Source organism: Mesocricetus auratus, unplaced genomic scaffold, assembly GCF_017639785.1.
Source record: "Mesocricetus auratus isolate SY011 unplaced genomic scaffold, BCM_Maur_2.0 Super-Scaffold_100010, whole genome shotgun sequence".
In the NCBI taxonomy this organism is placed as follows: Eukaryota; Metazoa; Chordata; class Mammalia; order Rodentia; family Cricetidae; genus Mesocricetus; species Mesocricetus auratus.
The window spans coordinates 41,071,894-41,078,028 of NW_024429194.1; the positions used below are offsets into that span (position 1 = coordinate 41,071,894).

The 6,135-nt window shown below is 40.9% G+C and overlaps 1 pseudogene; it reads right to left on the bottom strand.

Annotated features, from left to right (window-relative positions):
- Nucleotides 1-693: 693 nt before the first annotated feature.
- On the bottom strand, nt 694-2,152 carry LOC101836279 (annotated as a pseudogene).
- Nucleotides 2,153-6,135: the final 3,983 nt, after the last annotated feature.

Genomic DNA, 6,135 nt, shown 5'->3' on the forward strand with positions numbered 1-6,135 from the left:
TATTTGCTTTGAGCTCTCAAAATCATTTTTAAAAATTGCTATCACTGTACTTGGCCTTCCAATCTGCTGGATATATGGGATTCCTACTTTACCCTGGCCCAGATGAGTGTTCAAGTTTTAAAACCTGCCCCCTCTCTCCCAGCCTCCAGAAGAGACATGGGTATGGCTACTTCAGTTTGCCATCTTACCCTACTATTTTAAAGCTATTTTTCTAATTGGCTTTATATTTTCTGATACTAACCACATTTATTGCATGAGTCTCTGTAAGGAGTAGTGTACATTTCTTTCTTGTTTTGCCTAGAATTCTTTCCCCTCCTCTCTTCCACTGATTGTCAACCCAATTACAGGACTTTTGGTGACAGGTTGTCGGGAGTCATCTGTTCTGTCTGGTGTGTGGCTCTGCAGTGAGGCTGTCTCAGGTCCATCCCAGGAGCTCAGGAGGCAGAAACTGAATTAACCCACCTATACTCAGCTGCCACCCACAGCGACAGTGTAGGACCTTGGCATTATTATTATTATTATTGACAGTGGTTACCAATAATAAGATAATTATAACAAAACAAAAACCCTCTGTTCTGACCATCCCTCAGTCTTCTGCTAGAACAGGGATACACAAACTAAGTGTGCAAGCAGCTTGTTTTAGCTCAAATGACACCAGCCCTGTTTCCTGTTAGTTCACTCAGCTGAGTAGATTCAGGGGAGCTGACTTATTCTCCTTCCTGACTCCTCTACAAGGTCTTCCTTTGCCACATGCGCCTCTTCCCTGCTACTTGTTGATTTAAGAGCATCCTGACCCCAACACCACCTTTGAGCTCCTGCTGGCCAATGATGGCCACTAGTGAAATGTCTACTTCCCCAAAGTACCACTGCTGGCTCAGTAAGGTTGGATTCTTCTTGTAGAGAAGCTCAGCCTTGATCTCCAAATCCCACAACTCTGAGAAAAGCTTCAGTCTCTCCTCCTGGAGCTTCTTCTGTGAGGATGCCAGAAGCACCTGCGTCTCTGTGGTCTCTACCGTTTCCTCCAAAGTCTCTAATCTTTGTTCAACAATGGAGAAGACCACCTCCACTCCAAAGCTGACCCCTGTGCTGGGCATCTTGCATCCTTGGGGGTCAAGTATGTCTGATGGCCCATTGCTACATTCTCTAGCAGCTATACGGTCATACTGTCCACACCTAAAGGTTCTTCCCTTGCCTGGGTTGGGGTCTGTGGCAGCACTGCTTCATTGATGAACCCAGTATAGTATGCAGTCCAACCCTCTAACAGGGTTTAGGTTAGAAGATTTGGTCATCAATTCCATACTCAAATAACAGCTTTAGATCTTCCAAACCCTTGAATGCCGACTTGTTTGGGGACAGTTTAGGGTCCTAGAACAGAACACCCGGGCATGTTGCCAGACAGTCTCCAAAGATGTCAGCTCTTTCAACACCTCACATTTCCTTTTCTCCCAGGGTACCTTGTCCAGCTTGTCCACCAAGGAGCAGATGGTACACAACTTGCTACCAGGGACACCACAGATGGCAAACATTCTACCTAAGATGCAAAGGTCATTTACATCGACCGGAAAGTTGCCTATCTGACATGAACCCAAGATCTCACACATGATCTTTGGGCATTCTGAATCAGGAGAGAGTCAAAGTGACTAGCAATGTCAAAACTACACCGGTATGTTTCACCACTATGGCCTTGGGTCATAGCCGGGTTAACCCAGCAAGACATCTTAACTGTTTGGTGATAAATGTTAATCAGTTTATTCATGCCAAATATGGAGGAAAGGGGATAGTGAAGTCATAAAAAGGGACAGCTGCTGATCCTTTAGGTCACAGATAAGCTTGACATCATCTCTGTACTTTCCAATCAGTGTTCCCTTTAGTTAAAACACAGGTTTATCAGTCACGTCTCCAACATGACACTGAAGCAGTGGATGGTGTCATCAAAAACCATCTCCCTAACTGCCCTCTTCCATACTCTAGTCTCTCGTACACTTGGGGGTTTTGAGTTCAAACTTCTGACTTCATCATGACCCACCTGGGTCTTCAGTTTCTAGCATTTGGCCACCTCCTTCTTTATTTGCCAGGCTCTTTGCTGCTTGGGGCCCCGCACATGCTCTCCCTGAGGTCACACAAACTCCTCCAGTCGGGCATGGTCTGCCATCCTGGCTGCCATCCAGAAAAGACTGCTGTCTTAGCAGCCTTGGTGGACTCACAGTTGGCTTTATTAGTGATACGAATCTAGTCTTTCTAACTCTGTGTTATCAGAGCCCCGTTTTTATCTTCTCCCCAGTGCTCCAATTTATTCACCCACTATTACCTGGTAATAACACCACATTACTGGTGCATACCCCAATATACACCAGGCTTAAAGCAACTGAACAGTATGTATGAGATAAGTTCCAGCTGTTGCCTTGTCAGTAGCTGTGTATTCAAGGCTGTTGTATAAGCCAGGGAAATACAAGGGAATGCTGGTTGTTTGAGTTTCTAGGACCAAGAGTTTTAAACAGGTATTTTATCTGAATCACATAAGAAACGGATTAGCATGTGGCATAGCTTAACCACGAGGTAAGCCACAGTGCCTTTGCTGTCTTCTGTCATTCCCCTGAGCTTTGGTAAGCATCTAAAAAAACTGCCAGAGCAAATGGTACAGTTACACATAAGGAACACTTAGAAGATCTGGACAGTCATCAGCTGCCACTAAGAACACGAATCCTCAGCTGTTGCCCTTTCCCTCCTCACAAGCTGGTGTCACATAACCCCATATGTGGGTCAATAGAGAAATTCCACTTTAATTCTGGTTGCCACATTAAATTAAATCAGCATTATAAATTCTAAAGTCCTCTACATTATTCTTCCACAAGCACTGCCATATGAGACTCATGATACCTAAATGACAGACATACCCATTGATTCAATAGTGGTGTTTTTAAAGTGCATATTATACCTAATCAAATATACAAAGAAAAATTGCCAAGTAGGAAGGAAACCATATACTTCTTTCTTACTTCCCCCCTCTTTCCTTTCTTTTTGTTAAGTTTTAGGTTGAATTATTCCATATTTGTTGTACTTTCTTTAAAAAATATAATGAAATATTTATTGGGGGTAAATTAACAAAAGTTAAGAATAAAATTCAGGAGGTTCCCATGTGTCTTGTTGTTTCCTTCAGGAAAAACACATTACATTAGTAGGTTCCCTTGGAAGTTTTGAGCACAAACTTCTACTTGACTTCATCATGGCCCAGCTGTGCCTTGTGTTACTATAATGTATTTGTGTGTGTGTGTGTGTGTGTGTGACAGCATACACATATATGGAAACAAAGGTTCTTGGGTATATAGCAAACACAAGACATTTGCCTAATATGAAAATAAGGTCTCCTTCTGTGTTTGGGGTATAAGTTTCACCTTCTAACAACCAATAAGGAGAGAAGCAAATCTCACAAAGACCAAGTGTATTCTATATTTAAAATGTGCGTCAGTGTATGCACATAGTGCCTTTACATACAACTAACACACTCACACATACACATAAGGTTGAATAATTAGGCCAGGTGGTGGCACACCCCTTTAATCCCAGCACTCAGGAGGCAGAGGCAGGCACATCTCTGTGAGTTCGAGACCAGCCTGGTCTACAGAGCTAGTTCCAGGACAGCCTCCAAAGCCACAGAGAAACCCTCTCTCAAAAAACCACAAACAAACAAAAACAAGCACTGAGTAGTAAGTAGTCTCACATATGAAACTAGGTGTGGTTGTATATGATTACCAGCCCAATACTTTGGAATCTGAGCAAGTGGATCACTATAATTTCAATGCCAGCCTAACACAGAAAGAGAGAGACAGACAACCGACACAGAGAGACACACAGAGAAGGTGACCAGAGGCTGGGGAGAGTAGAAGGGAGGTGGGGATGAATGAAGTTTGAGCAGTGGATTATATTGGAGTTACAGCCATATCAGAAGCCCTAATGTATGGGAACCTAGTATGACAACCATGGATAGTTACTGTGTGCTTAGAACTCTCAAAACTAAAAAAAAGGAAGGAATGTTTCACCATAATGAAGTGATGAAAGTTTAAGCAATAAATATGTTTAGCCCATTTCCGTAGTATAGATACATATGGAAGCAATACTTCGTATCTGGTTCATAAACATGGATTTTGGTTGTTTGGTTAAAAATAATTTCGGGGTTAGAGAGATGGCTCAGAGGTTAAGAGCATTGGCTGTTCTTCCAAAGGTCCTGAGTTCAATTCCCAGCAACCATGTGGTGGCTCACAACCATCTATAATGAGATCTGGTCCCCTCTTCTGGCCTGCAGGCATACAGACAGATGCTGTACACATAACAAATAAATAAATCTAAAATATTTTTTAAAAATAAAAATAATTAAATTTAGAATGATTTAAAAAGTGTTTGTCCTGAGCTGGCAATGTAGTTCAGTGGTAGAAAGCATGTGTAGCAGGTATAAGCATTGTTAACACTGAAAGATAAAAATAAATAAGTAAATGAAAGCTTTTTCTGAGCAAAATAATTCAGTAGATCAAGTTAATACATGAGTTAAGGAGACCAATTAGTGTCAGATCATTTGTTAACAGGTGAATTGTTGATATTGTAAGAGTCTTAATCTCTCTTGCCACAATGATGGGGAAGACTTTCATTAGACAAGAACAAATTACTGTCTTTAACCACAACTATATGTAACAATTAGAATGTATATACACACATATATGTATCCATACATAATGATTCTTATGGGGTATCTGAGCAAGTTTCTTAAAAATCTCTACTTACTGTTTTGCTTTACTGATAACTGATAGTTATAGGGCCAGTGAGATTGTTTGGTGGTTAGTGTTTATTGTGCAAGCCCAATGACCTGAGATCAATCCCCATAATCCACATTAATGTGGAAGAAGACAGCCAGCTCCACAGAGTTGTGCTCTGACATCCACATACAAGCTATGCCCACAAATGTGCATTGTACACACACACACACACAATAACAATTACAATTACAATAATAAAAAAATTTAAACACTCATTAATTAAATGTCAGACAAGTTAAGCAACGAAAGTGCAGATGACACTGGGCAATAATATAATTATAACACCCTCTCTGATAGAATTTGTCACTTAGAGAGTTATATCCATTGGTTTTCATAATGTCTTTTTGTTTGTTTGTTTTTGAGACAGGGTCTCACTATGTAGCTCAGGCTGTCCTGGAACTCACTATGTAGACCAGACTGGCCTTGAACTTATAGAGATCTGCCTACCCCTGCCTCCCCTTTACTGGGATTAAGGATATATACCAATATACCCAGTTTTGGTTTTAATATATTACTTAGTATGAATCTAACTTTGCAAACTGGAAGCCAAGAACAAAAATAAGAAATAGCAAGTATCAAGTTGCCAGTATTGATAATTAAATGCACAGTATTGATAATTAAAGACCTTTTCTTTACTTCTTTCCCTAAAAATCTGTTTGTCCCTCTGACATGGATGCAAGATTCAGGTGAAAAATAATTCTATTTTATGTCCTTTAGAAAGCCAAGTGGTTAAATGCATACTTTGGCTAAATACTATTTTGCTATCATTCTTCATTAAATTATACAGAAAAATTGAAGCTATAGGAAATAATTTTAAAATCATTTTCCTTAGGGCAGAGACACAGACAGATGGAGATAGGGACTGTACTCCTTAGAAAGGAAACCACTTTAAGACTTGATAGACTCTCCTTATACGTCTGCTTTTTATTTTTAAACATTACCAGCGAGCTCTTTGCTGACCAACATTTTCTTGCAAACCATGGCCAAGGAGGGCGGGGCAGGAGCTGTGAGGAAGCTGGGTGAAAGTTGGTGATGGCCTCTGCCAAAATTCCAAGTTGAAATTGAATCCGGAAAAGTTTCTTAAGATGGGGGGGAAAAAAACATTTACAGCTTCAAAAGAACTGTAATTCTACCAAGAAAAAGGTATGCCCATCTGCTGTCACCAAACCAACCAAGGCTGGCTTTGTCTCCTTTAGATATGGAGGTGGAGAGGGAAAAAAAAAAAAGAGGCGTTCAAAAAACTTGAGGAAGCCCTGACCCTTAGATTCCATTTATAGTCTGAGCCGGAATGCCACCCCCCTGGACGACTGAACCGTCCAATCCAGCGGCG